At 39.5% G+C, this 14,973-nt stretch overlaps 1 pseudogene; it reads right to left on the reverse strand.

Annotated features, from left to right (window-relative positions):
* Nucleotides 1-14,973, reverse strand: part of LOC115519879 — a 136,717-nt pseudogene that overhangs the window by 120,433 nt on the left and 1,311 nt on the right.

A 14,973-nucleotide genomic window follows, 5' to 3' on the forward strand; every position in this document is an offset into this window, starting at 1 on the left:
TCTTACTGGGTCTCTGTCTGGTTTAGGAATCAAAGTAATACTGGCTCATAGAATGAGTCTGGAAGTTTTCCTTCCCTTCTATTTCTTGGAATAGCTTGAGAAGGATAGGTATTATCTCTGCTTTAAACATCTGGTAGAACTCCCCTGGGAAGCCATCTGGTCCTGGACTCTTATTTGTTTGGGAGATTTTTGATGACTGATTCAATTTCTTCGCTGGTTATGGGTCTGTTCAAGCTTTCTATTTCCTCCTGATTGAGTTTTGGAAGCGTGTCGGTGTTTAGGAATTTGTCCATTTCTTCCAGGTTGTCCAGTTTGTTGGCATACAATTTTTCATAGTATTCCCTGATAATTGCTTGTATCCCTGAGGGATTGGTTGTATAATTCCATTTTCATTCATGATTGTATCTATTTGGGTCATCTCCCTTTTCTTTTTGAGAAACTGGCTAGAGGTTTATCAATTTTGTTCATTTTTTCAAAAAACCAACTCTTGGTTTCGTTGATCTTCTCTACAGTTTTTTTAGATTCCTATATTGTTTACTTTCTGCTCTGATCTTATTATTTCTCTTCTTCTGCTGGGTTTAGTATGTCTTTGCTGTTCTCGTTCTATTTCTTTAGGTGTGATGTTTAGGTTTTTTTATTTGGGATTTTTTCTTGTTTGTGAGAGAGGCCTGGATTGCAATGTATTTTCCTCTCAGGACTGCTTCGCTGCATCCCAACAGAGTTTGGATCGTTGTATTTTCATTTTTGTTTTTTCCATAATTTTTAATTTATTCTCTAATGCCTGGTTGACCCACTCATTCTTTAGTAGGGTTGTTCTTAACCTCCATGCTTTTGGAGGTTTTCCAGACTTTTTCCTGTGGTTGATTTCAAGCTTCATGGCATTGTGGTCTGAAGGTATGCATGGTATGATTTCAATTCTTGTATACTTATGAAGGGCTGTTTTGTGACCCAGTATGTGATCTATCTGGAGAATGTTCCATGTGCACTCGAGAAGAAGTATATTCTGTTGCTTTGGGATGCAGAGTTCTAAATATATCTGTCAAGTCCATCTGATCCAATGTCTCATTCAGGGCCCTTGTTTCTTTATTGACCGTGTGTCTAGATGATCTATCCATTTCTGTAGGTGGAGTGTTAAAGTCCCTGCAATTACCACATTCTTATCAATAAGGTTGCTTATGTTTGTGAGTATTTTTTATATATTTTGGGGCTCCTGTATTCGGGCACATAGACATTTATAATTGTTAGCTCTTCCTGATGGATAGACCCTGTGATTATATATAATGCCCTTCTTCATCTCTTGTTACAGCCTTTAATTAAAGTCTGTTTGTCTGATAATAAGTATGGCTACTCCAGCTTCCTTCTGACACTCAGTGGCATGATAGATAGTTCTCCATCCCCTCACTCTCAATCTGAAGGTGTCCCTCAGGTCTAAAATGAGGTCTCTCATAGACATCAAATAGATGGTCTTGTTTTTTTATCCATTCTGTTACCCCTATGTCTTTGGTTGGCGCATTTAGTCCATTTACGTTCAGTGGTATTATAGAAAGATATGGGTTTAGAGTCATTGTGATGTCCATAGGTTTCATGCTTGTAGCGATGTCTCTGGTACTTTGTCTCACAGGATGCCCCTTAAGATCTCTTGTAGGGCTGGTTTAGTGGTGACGAATTCCTTCAGTTTTTGTTTGGGAAGACCTTTATCTCTCCTTCTATCTAAATGACAGACTTTCTGGATAAAGGATTCTTGGCTGCATATTTTTTTCTGTCATCAATTGAAGATTTTCCTGCCATTCCTTTCTGGCCTGCCAAGTTTCAGTAGAGAGATCGGTCACGAGTCTTATGGGTCTCCCTTTATATGTTAGAGCACACTTATCCCTAGCTGCTTTCAGAATTTCTCTTTATCCTTGTATTTTGCCAGTTCACTATGATATGTGCAGATCGACTCAAGTTACGTCTGAAGGGAGTTCTCTGTGCCTCTTGGATCTCAATGCCTTTTTCCTTCCCCAGATCCGGGAAGTTCTCAGCTATGATTTCTTCACGTACACCTTCAGCACCTTTCCCTCTCTCTTCCTCCTCTGGAATACCATTATGCATAGATTATTTCTCTTTAGTGCATCACTTAGTTCTCTAATTTTCCCCTCCTACTCCTGGATTTTTTATGTCTCTTTTTCTCAGCTTCTTCTTTTTCCATAATTTTATCTTCTAGTCACCTACTCTCTCCTCTGCCTCTTCAATCCGAGCCGTAGTTGTCTCCATTTTATTTTGCAGCTCATTAATAGCATTTTTTAGCTCCTCCTGACTGTTCTTAGTCCCTTGATCTCTGTAGCAAGAGATTCTCTGCTGTCCTGTATACTGTTTCCAGCCCAGCGATAATTTTATGACTATTATTCTAAATTCACTTTCTGTTATATTATTTAAATCCTTTTTGATCAGCTCATTAGCTGTTGTTATTTCCTGGAGATTCTTCTGAGGGGAATTCTTCCGCTTGGTCATTTTGGATAGTCCCTGGTGTGGTGAGGACCTGCAGGGCACTTCCCCTGTGCTGTGGTGTATAACTGGAGTTGGTGGGCTGGGGGCAGCAGTCAGTTCATGATGTCTGCCCCCAGCCCACTGCTGGGGCCACAGTCAGACTGGTGTGTGCCTTCTCTTCCCCTCTCCTAGCGGCGGGATTCACTGTGGGGTGGCGTGGCCCATCTGGGCTACTTGCACACTGCCAGGCTTGTGGTGCTGGGGATCTGGTGTATTAGCTGGGGTGGATCGGCCAGGTGCACAGGGGCGGGAGCGGCAGGCTCAGCTCACTTTTTCCTTCGGAGATCTGCTTCGGGAGGGGCCCTGCGGCATCAGGAGGGAGTCAGACCCACTGGAGGGATGGATCCACAGAAGCACAGCGTTGGGTGTTTGGCGCGGTGCAAGCAGTTCCTGATGGGAACTGGTTTCCTTTGGGATTTTGGCTGGGGGATGGGCGAGGGAGATGGTGCTTTTGTTCCCCGCCAAACTGAGCTCTGTCTTTCCAGGGCTCAGCAACTCTCCCTCCTGTTGTCCTCCAGCCTTCCCGCTTTCCGAGCAAAGCTGTTAACTTATGACCTCCCAGATGCTAAGTCCGGCTTGCTGTCTGAACACACTCCGTCCGGCCCCTCCGCTTTTGCCAGCCCACTCAGAGTCTCTGCTTGGCCCCGGGGCCACCCCTCCGCCCCGGCTCCCTCCCACCAGTCCGTGCAGCGTGCACCGCCTCTCCGCCCTTCCTACCCTCTTCCGTGGGCCTCTCGTCTGCGCTTGGCTCCAGAGACTCCGTTCTGCTAGTCTTCTGGCGATTTTTCTGGGTTATTTAGGCAGGTGTGGGTGGAATCTAAGTGATCTGTAGGACACAGTGAGCTCAGCGTCCTCCTACACTGCCATCTTCCCAGAAGCCCCTATCTAAATTATTTATAAGAAATTCATAATACCACTGGCTGACAACAGGCCATATGACATACAAACAGGACATGGTTCAGAGGAAAGGAAATAGGCTCCACACTAACGAGTAAGTAAGCTACTTTTAAACTCATTTAGCCTATTTCCTCATTTGTAACATGAGGATGACAGCATTATTTACTACAATGGGATGTTGTGAAGGTTTAACAATGTCATTTTTGCTGGAATTATTATGTCTGTGATCTTCAGCATGACAATCTCTCCGTGCCTCATTTTCACATCTCTGAGTGGGAAGGATATAACCTGCTTCAGGGAATTGTGCTGATGATTAACTATGACAAAAGAGGTGGCATAAGTGGCAAAGTGACTAGTACATGGTTTCCTTTTCTTTCCCAATCCTATCTAAGATATAAGCAAGGCCAGTGAAATTCCTCAAAATGTTTGAATATAAATGGATTCTAAATAAGAAAAATCATATGAACACATATATTTGAAATATAAATAATAGTATTAAATTATTTCAATTTTCAAACGCATAGTAATTTGAATAGCATAAATAATTTCCTACATCCTCAGGCATGCCCACATCTGCTACATTTTTTCAAATACTTTCTGTTATGGATTGTTGTTTTAATGTGAATGTTCCTTTTGCCTTATGAAATATTATTTCTTTGGGTATTCTTTCTAATAAAATTGTCACTTATCTTAAAATCATCACTGCCCAATTTATTTCTTTTCATATTTTCCGTATCTGTATAAACCATACAAACATGGTGGCATTTCTTATTCAAAACACATCAGTAACATGGAGGCAAGGGTACACTTATCTTTTTTCTGTCAAACTAAGTCAACTGTTGTGCTATTTGGAATATTAATGGAGAGCCTGTCGGATATTTCAAATAATAGTGGAACAATGTTTATCAAAATCATTATGCCAGAGGGAAAAAGGGCAAAAACCATGGATATCTAAAGTAAATGAAACATGAAATTTTTTTTCAGATTACCCTATTTAAGTCTTCAATTCAAAATGAAAATTAAAAAAATAATATGTGGCCAGTGCTGAACGAACTATGCTAAATCCAAGTACAATGTATTCAGAATTGGTAATGTGATGTTTCAAGTATTATCTCTCTCCTAACAAGGTAAATTGTTGTTCATCTTAATGTCACCCAGAAGTAAAGCATTTGCCTAAAATGAATTTTCTCTCTTTTTTAAATATGCCACATTAGTGATTCTATCTTCTCTATTTGGGGAATATAATGTCATGTTTCAGTTGAAAATAACTTCTGATAGGCTATGTGAGGATATAAAAGATACATAAATGAAAGAGGATAGGGCTAAAAAAAAAGAAAAGAAAAGAAAAAAACGTCAGCCTACTCCTCTGTGTAATTAGTTTGATAAGAATATAGGTCAAATTGGTCATGAAGAATTACAGTAATATTTAAACAAAGCCACCTGAAAAAGTATAATTCTCATATCAGTGAAACATGAGTTAACTCAACTAAAGTTGTGATATAGCTGAAGAAACTATGTGTTTGTCAGAAAAAAGGTTGATCTGCTACAAAATCATAGGGCAGTCTTTCCCAAACATCGGCAGTGCCTATCAAGACTGCATCCAGGAAAAAATAGTAAATTTAGCCTCCAGTTTTTCTGGTAATAAAATTCATTTCTATGCAGTTTTACATGGAGTGAAAGCAGATTCTGGCCATGTTGATAGGATTCCACTTTTTAACACAGGTGTAATGGCAAAGTAATAAATTGGCACTCTGGTTTTAAACATTAGTTTTAAGAGTTTGTGCTTTACTTAATTGAACCCAATTCTGGAACTGACTGAATTAGGATTTAAACCTATCCAGCTGAGGACCACAGCAAATGCTCCAAGTACCTCCACTCCAGGGAGGAGAGAGAGTAGCTATACGATTCATTCTTGGCCTTGTGACTTTCCATGTGCTCTGTTAGAGTTATGTGAGAACATGACAGTGTAGAATCATCAATGGGTAGCTTCTCAGTTTTCAAGATGAGTATTTACTTCCAATCTCTTCCAGTGGCAGATGTTACATTAGATGGCATTCCTTTCCAGAACGTCTTATTTCTTGACACAAATAAACAATTCCATACTTTTTCATTTTTCTTGTGGGATATTTATATGTGTGCTTTGTTTTTATAGTGTGCCAAGGGCCTCCTAGAATTTAGTTTTAAGAGTCATTGAGATAATCTGGCAACTTGTGCAGAATACAATAAGTTATTTAGGAAAAGAAATGTCACCTCCTTCTGAGAAGGTAGTAAAAGAATTCAAGATCCAACATCATCTGGTTCCAAAACTCTATAATTATTGGGTGGCCTTTAGAAATACTATGGGGTAAAATCATCTTGGGTGGGTACAATTTCAGAATCATTTTCTCCAATTCTATTCAGGACAAGGAGCATCTGTAGATCAAATGGCTTTCCAAACCCAAATTACACAGTGGGCCGAATAAGCTATCACAATGAAATTCTGTTGTGACAGGAGGAGCTCAGCAGTGGAGGAGGGAAAAAGGAAAGAAAGATGCTCCAATCATCTACAGAGAAAAAGATGTAGAAAAGGAAGTGAGCATAACAGGTTAATGTCACACCATTCTAAGAGACTGTGCTCTAGAAAATTGATTTTGAAATTTGCTTGAAGATAAGAACTGTCTACAACCCTTTTTGAAAAGCTCTCAGATCTCATCCCAGACCTACTAAACCACAGTGTGCTCAGAGATTAAACCTGGTAACCTGGCAATCTGTGCCTGTTACAAGGTCTGAGGGGATTCTTCTCTGGTAAGTTTGTGATACACTGTTTGAAAAGAGAATGTTAAGTTGCTAGCTAAGAAGATGCTTCTACATGTTATTGTGATATTCTGAGCCTTGGGAATAGTGAGTCTCATTCCTAATAAAATAATAATCCACTTGTCAGAGTCAGAATAGAAGTTCAAATTAAAAAGAGCAGAACAAAAATAGTAAGGCTTCACAATGTAGGGCAAGAGCTTAAGCAGACTCAATAATAACAAGAAATTCAGGGAAGGCAGTAAAGCGTATTACCAGTTGCAATTACTTTAAACAAACTAACAAAAAGTGCTTTGATGTCTGTAGTATGAAGTCATGGGTGCAAATCTTGACTTTTTCACCCACATTTTTATCATCTATACAAAATGAGTGATGGTATCCAATTTATAAATGCTTATTATCAAAGCTGATATGACAAGTAAGTTAAATAATGTGTTTGAAAGTGCTACATGAATGGATTATGACTACCAGGTGAAGAGTATGAGGGCAACTGTTTGTGTCAGAACTCAACAAGGTGTGGAAAATTACAGTGAGAATATATAGAACATGGCTAACTGGCAGCAGAAAACATAACCCCCTCTAGTGGCCCAATAGTTCATCTGCAACGGCCATCTCCAGACCTAGAAGGTAAAACAGGATTCAAGTTACTTGGAGAGGAGTCCAGTGAGTAACTGGAAAGTTATCAAAATACAATTCAGATATATGGAAGAAAACTCAGTACCCACTTCCAGGAAATGGGGTACATGATGGGAGCTTTATATAACACAAGTTATTAGCACTGAAAGCAAAATCAGTCAGAGCTAATCCTAAGGCTTCAATTCCCCTTGGTCAAGTCTGGCAAAGTTGAGCCTACAAATGGAAATCAAATCCCAGCTGTAAAGAATGGGAAGTTCAGAAAACTAAAGAGGTTTTATATAAGGGCCAATAAAACCAAATTAATGAGACAACGCTTACTGAACCACAAACGGTGTTCAAGACAGACATCTGCTGCCCACAAAAGATTCTGGGTGTATCCAGAGGTTTTAAATGCACATAGCTTTTATGCACCAGGAAGGTGAAGTATAACAATGGGGGGGGGGGGGATGTGAGTGTTGTTAGAATTTAAAATACAATATTCTAAATTAATAATCTAATATAAAATTAGAATTTAAATGCAGCCCAATACAGATTTTTTAAGACCTACTGACAAACAAAAATGGTCTCTCAGCTAAATTAAACAACCAAGTGACCAGATTCTATCACCTAGCCCATGAAAGGCCCAGAGAAGAGGGCACAGATACAGATAGTGTGATATCTTCATTAATATTAAAAGTTTTCTTATTCTTTGGATTCAGACTTGAGAAACATTCAGTTAACACCAACTGTAATCCAGGCACTGGATGAGGCCTTCCCATGTATTATATACATTATATTTAATGTGAATGTAATTAGGGGGAAATCAAAGTATTATGATGATCCTACTCCCAGAAAACATCTCAAAATTCTGACTAAAGCGTTTTATTTTATTTTATTTTATTTTTTTTCAACGTTTATTTATTTTTGGGACAGAGAGAGACAGAGCATGAACGGGGGAGGGGCAGAGAGAGAGGGAGACACAGAATCAGAAACAGGCTCTGAGCCATCAGCCCAGAGCCTGACGCGGGGCTCGAACTCACGGAGTGCGAGATCGTGACCTGGCTGAAGTCGGACGCTTAACCGACTGCGCCACCCAGGCGCCCCTAAAGCGTTTTAATAGTAATAGTAATAATAATAAAGTTATTGCTAACAATAATAACCAAGTAAAGAAATTAAGTAAAACATAATTAAGCAATGCAGAGAAAACAATTAGACCTATAAGTATTAGAACATTTAACCTTGGAAATGTACATATATTCTCTGGAGAACTTAATTACCATCCAGGCATTAAAGAACATAAACTATCCCAAGTGAAAACGTGTAATACAAAACACAAAAGTACCATTAATACATACTGATTTCACAATCTTGCATAAGTACTCTAACCTTCTTGTAAGTGTTCACGATGAATTTTAAATATCTGCATTCATCTCTGCATTTGAAAGAATTTCACCACCTCTTGAAAAACAATAGGAATAGAGTGCCCTCTAGAGTCTCACATGTATTTAACGCCAAATTGAGGGGAAATCTCATTTTAATCATTTCTGGCTATGCTCATTAAAATTTAGAAATGTGGCAGATTTGTCTGTTGCTGCTACAAAAATGCACACATCTTAAAAATTCAAATTCAGAATAATTCCTTTTCCCCCAAGAGAAATATCTTTGAACTTAGCTATCTATGCAGAACAAAAAGAAATTACTAAAGATTTTTTTTTACATTTTTATTTTACTTTCTTTTTATGGGCTACATGAAAAAAATACATTTGAAACATATCTAATACCCAAAGGGCTATTTTAATCTTTTATGTATACATGTTATTTGCTTATAATGATGCATTTATTTCAGTCTATAATTTCCCAAAAGGAGAAACAATGTTTGTGAATCTAACATCTGAAGCTTCTACATTAAACTGAGACTATTCATGAGGGTGACTAACAAATACTTTTACAAGTAGAAAATCAACAAACAGTGTTAAAATAGAGGCATAACTAGATATGTATTGCCATGTTTAAGATACATAGATCAGGCCAAAGCTGTAACTATCAGGCTGTATATAAAGATTGATATATATTATATATAAACCTAATTTATATATAATATGTGAACCCTGAAGTTGCAAACCTTGAACCAAAAACTAAAATTCAAGGTCTAGAAAGACAAACAGTTGTTTCCTGCAGTTTAATAAAAGATAGGCTTTGCTTTAACATCCAGCTATCATCTCTTTATCAATAACATCAAGGATCCAATTTCCTTATCTCTAGAATGGGTATAATTTTGCAGCTGAGCTGTATATATCCAATGTGAAAACTCATAGAAGGGCTTTATAAGCTACAAAAAAGTGTGTGTGTTTGTGTGCGTGTGTGTGTGCTAATATTTATGTTATATATATATATATATATACATATATATATATATATATAATTGAGAAGGTTAAGTTTGGCTAAATGAGGTCATCCTTAAATAAAAACATTAAGCATTCTGGTATTACCCCTGGCCACTCTTCAAGCTTGTCTGCCAGTCTTCCTCTTTGCACATACAAATATTTTACATATTCTTTGGGACTTTTCCCCATGACCTTTCTCTTTTCACTTGAAATTCTTCCTAGGGCATCTCTTTCCCTCCAATGTCTTCAAGTACGTCCCCCAGTCTGGAAACACTTTAACTTACTTTTACAGATTTACTTTCTAACGTCTAGATCTATATTCCAGCCTCCTTCATCCACAGCATTAGAGAAGCCCTGAGACTAAAATCAAAGACATACAACATGTTTGAAACAAGATGCTGTAGGTGCAAAATGAGTCCAAACATACTTAGAACTGTCCTCCCCAGTCACAGCTGTACTCAGAGAAATGACCAAGAGGATGTGAGGGCACCAGAGGCACCTTGAGATGGTCCACCCCTGGTCCTACTCAGATCCACCTGTGCCCTACATTAAATGAAATCTGTCACTGAGAGTTCAAGGTGTTGGCCTCTTCAAAAAGCTTAATACACAAGGGCTAGAGGCACAAACTACAGATGCTGCAACTTATACCCAAACCAAAATTCACATTCATCATCTCACTTATCTATCATTCTTTATATATATTCATCTCTCTTCTGTCTGCCAAGTTGCTCCATCCCTCCCCCACTTGTCTAAGTTGCTTGCCTAGTGGAGTGACACAGAGTGGAGTGTCACAGCTATTCAGCCTGAGAGTCTGAACTTTTATTTGCTTTGTTCTTACCATGATATCATCACTGCAGTTGCTGGTTCATTATTATTACCAGACATGGAAATACCTGCTTCATATCCTCAGTTCCACTGTTTAGTAGCACTCCTATCTCTTCATGAACTTGAGGTTCATTTCCTCAAGAATATAATTCTTTTCTTACCTGCTGGTCCACTGCCATGAGAGGCCCATAATAAAACAGGAGTTACTTTTCACTCTTTGAAGTAGTCACAACTTCAGGCTCAAGGGACACACTGCATTACTGAGTGAAAGTATTTCCTCATCTAGCAGAGCTGAAATATCAAGTAGGGGACGTGCAAATTCAACAAGTAGACATCAAGATGGTGAGAAAGACCAGTTTATTTCCATGTCTTGGTTCTTGGATCTGTGTATTTTAGCCATGAGAAAACCTCATTATATATAAGCCAGTGATTCAAGGCAGTCTTGAAGGGCATTGGCTAAACCATTCCATAATTCTAATTATCCTATTGTTTTTAGGTGATGGGGTATGTGATAGAACCAGAGGATCTGTTGCCTGCGCACCTACTTTTACACCTCTTTCTCTATGAAATGAGTCCTTTGATCAGAGGGGATGTTATATGGTATTGATTTTGTAAATCACACATTGAGTGAGTGCTTCTGGTATTGCAGAAGCACTGTTAGCAGGTATGGAAACCCATATCTAGAGAAGATATCAATTCATGTAAGGAAGAATCACTGTCATCTTCAGAGTGGAAAGGTATTGGTATAATCAACTTACCATCAAGTAACTGGTTGACCTCTGAGGAATAATAACGTATCAGGAGCCAATCACTGAAATCTGCTTCTAGTAGGTCCAGCATTCAGTAGCAGCAGTAGCTAGATCAGCCATAGTGAGGACTCCATGCTATTGAACCCATATACAGTCTCCATCTCTTCCACCAATGCTCCTCTGTTTATGAGCTCATTGTGCAAATATTGAGGTGACTCAAGGTGGAAGCTGACCAATATCCACCAGAAGGGTCATTCTGTCCACCTAATTGTTCGGTCTTTCTTGTGTGTTGAATGTGTTCCAGTGAATAGTATCATCATATAGGAAGAGACACACACCCTGGTATGTCCAGCTCATGCCTCTAACTCAGACCTTTTGTTCCTTATCTAATCTTGTCCATTTTAGTTTTCTGACTAAGCTTGTCCATTCTAGTTTCTGACCTTCTTGGAAGATATATCTTTGCCTCAGGCCACTTGTTGTTCATACAAAATAAACAACCATGTATAATGCTCACATCTCTGCTCACTAGGAATATCCCCTCCTTCCCAACTGTTCTTTAGGGCCACCTCTGAGCAGCATTAGAGTGAGGCAGCAACTCACATTTGGTTCCACATATGGAGTCAACCTATCTGTGAACCAGTCCTTATATGTGAGATGATGGAGTTACAATTCTGTTGGTACAACAAAGATAGGTAAAACAGAATTGGGGTCACCTGTTAACATAATTTATTCTCCTTGTGATCTGCTTGCATCTGATCCCAAAAGAACCACTTCTGTTTATTTTAGTCCATTTGGATTCTGTAACAAAAATACCATAAACTGCATGGCTTATAAGCACCAGAACTTTATTTCCCATAATTCTAGTGGCTGGCAAGTCCAAGATCATGGTGCCAGCAGATCTGGTGTCTGGTGAGAATCTGTTTTCTCATAGATAGCTGTCTTTTTGACTATGACTTCACATGGTACAGGGTGCAATTTGGGCCACTTTTGCAAGGGCACCAATTCCATTCATGAAAGCTCTGCCCTCATCACCTAATCACCTCCTAAAGACCCCACCTCCTAATACTATCACCATCTATGTTCTAACGTTCAGAACATAGAGCCATTTAATAATGAATTGTCACCATGCTTATCCAAACTTTTTGTCAGTGATCTACCCAGGTCATGGTGAGCAGCTAGCTAATGGGCCGGTATTCAGTCTCTGCCAGCATTGCACCAGCAGTGCAACTGGTAATTTTCTTCTGCAGAAGACATAGTCTTGCTCTAAAACCCTAGATGCTGCAACTTTCTTGTTGGGGCTTCCAGAGACTCCAAATGGAGTCCTTATCTGGTTTTTACGTAATTGGATCCACCTGAAATATAGGGAAGCTTACACTATAGCCTAGACCTTCTACATAGCCATCTTTTTCCATGGGCCCAATTTGAAACTGGCAACCATCAAAGTCATCCCATAAATGAGTCAAAGCAGTATCTTTAACTGCAATGTATGCTGCCTTCAAAATCTGAAGAGGCCCACTTAGTACTCTGCCTGTTTTCGTAGTTGGACTAGGTATAAAATACAGTAACTTGCCCTTTACCATGGAAAGAATGTCCTGGAATGTCTAAGGTCATTGAACCTCTGAAAACATTTACAATAAAGCGGTCCCCTGAAACTTAGAGGTTTTACCACCATCTGACATGAATGGGCAACCAGGGTAATTTCTTCTTCTCACACATCAGATCCAGTTAACAAGATGGCATCGATATAGTGGACCAGGGTAAAGATCTGTTAAATGTTAAGATAATCAAAGTCCCTGCAGACTTTATTTTTATAGAGAGAATAGCATTAATAATGTCCTGAGACAAGATAGTAAATGTGTACCACTGTCCATCTAACATAAAGGTAAATTGACCTTGAAAGACTCTTGATTCACAGGGATTGAAAAGAATTCATTTGCTAGATCAATACCAAGTACCACAGGCTATATTGATTTGTTCCAGTGGAGATAAAATATTTGGCACACCTGTGATTGGACCCACTATTTGGTTAAGTCCGTGGTAGTCAACTGTCATCTGTCAACATCCACATAGTTGTTATATGAGTCAAAGAGATGAATTGAAAGGAAATATGTTGGAAATAAACCTGTGTCCTTTAGGCCTTTGAGGGCGACACTAACCTCTAGTTTCTCCTAGTTTTCAGTTTTACTTATGATTCTTTTCCTTGGTGCCAGGAGTTTGACTTATTATGTGACAGATTTAGGCCAGGACTCCATTTAGCACCTGCTCTCCCAAAGTTCCACTTTACCCAAGGCTCATAATAACGCTTCTGCTCCCCTGTCATAAGTACCAGCTCAAATTATTTACCCAAAACCCCTTGAAAGGTCTTTACTCAATGTATCACTATCTGATAGGTGGATACAAATCCTTCTGGGTAAGGATTGAAGAAAATATTATTGTGTATACTGGAAGTAGCCTTTCAATGTCCTTTCTCAAAAGAACTGAGGCTTCCCTCAATCAATAGGCTCTGCATCTGTGAACTATCTCAGATCACTCTGGCTCAGATATGGAATCTATTTTCCTTTGTTCCCGTTAATATCAGTCTTCATAACTCATTTTTGTATACTGAAGTTAACAAGCTACACGCTGATGGACTTTCCATCTGTCTTCTTCCAGGAGAAGCATGATGAATGAACCCTTGGCACAGACCCCAGTAGGCCAAGGCTTCCTAGTTGCCATGCTGGCCTTGTCACCCATTACAATAATTATGTCCAAATACAACCATTTGGCCTCACATATTCTGGAATCCTATCATTCTCCTGTTCTCTTGACAACCACAGATAGCAATCTCCAACTGTGAGCTGTAGCCTAGAGAGGACAGCTACTATAGAACTTCTCAAAGTTGCCAATATCTCCATCAATACTGCATTCCTTATTGCTTTAGTGAATGAAGTGTTATCAGGGCTCTTCCAGGGAAGAGAAGCAGGGATTGTTTCTCTAGTCTCACATAGTAAATTCATTCTAACATGCCCACCTCCTGAGCTTCTAATGCTGTTCCTCAATGTTCTGTCAAAGAAGTTCTGGCTTCTCCTCCTAGCTTCAAAGAGCCATGTCAGCAGGATATTACAATGGGCTCCTGGTGTCCTCTCTAGCACAATAAATGTTGAGTCATGGGCATATAGACATTGAGGCTATAAACTCTCCACTTTCCAGCCTTGTTTTCTGCACAAGCCCTAGGCCAATGCCCTTAAGATGTACTCCCACACATATTCCAAAGTTCCAGCTGGTACACCATTTCCATCTCCTACATTTCTTTGGAAAGTAAGCGATCCTCTTCCCCCCTCCCAAGCCCCCATGCCCAGGCTTTCTCTCTCAAGCTATGCTGCTTTGACTCTTGTTTCTGCTTTTTAGGCAATGAGAGAAGGAAAGAATATGTCTTAAGGAAGTCAAGCACCATTTGCAAGGCATTTGGCCCTGTTGAGGTCTCTCATGCAGGGTCTTTCATCCCCAGGCAAGAAGAGGTTGCTCTTCCCTAGCATGTAGGTCAAGGAACAATGAGCCCAGGGGAATTAATAGTTCACACTTCTCAGGGTGCCCAGGTGGTTCAGATGGTTAAATGTCTGACTCTTGATTTTAGCTTAAGTCATGGGCTTTGTCCTGACAGTGCAGACCCTGCTTGGGATTCTCTCTGTCTCTCTGTCTCTGTCTCTGTCTCTGTCTCTCTCTCAAAATAAATAAGTAAACATTTTTTGAAAAAAACAAGTTCAAACTTGTCTAGCACATCCACCCAATTTCCTTATCCCATTTCTCAAGTTTCCACTATAAGGGCCCTGATGATAACTTGGGGCACCTGTCAAGGCTACTTTTTCCATCTCCTTTGCATTTTGACCACTCTCACATTTCAGTTCCTGTCCAGTCCAGGCTCTGGCTGCAAGAGATAAGAGACACTTTAAACCCTGCCTTCTGGCTTTCACTGAATCCTGAGTTGATAACTGGCTGATCTGAGCTTAAGGTTCTTCTTCAAGGCTTCCAGAGCAGGCCAACTAGTATACAGTCCTTATTTCCCTCACATCATTCCATTAGTAGAGCTACCAATTGTGTCACATTAGCTACTGCATATCCATCCACCACAAGTAGGATTCTTAGCCATCATGACACTACATCACCCCAGGAGTTATCATTCTACTTACCACCAACACATTACTTTTCTT

This window comes from Lynx canadensis, chromosome C1 (assembly GCF_007474595.2).
Source record: "Lynx canadensis isolate LIC74 chromosome C1, mLynCan4.pri.v2, whole genome shotgun sequence".
NCBI lineage: Eukaryota > Metazoa > Chordata > Mammalia > Carnivora > Felidae > Lynx > Lynx canadensis.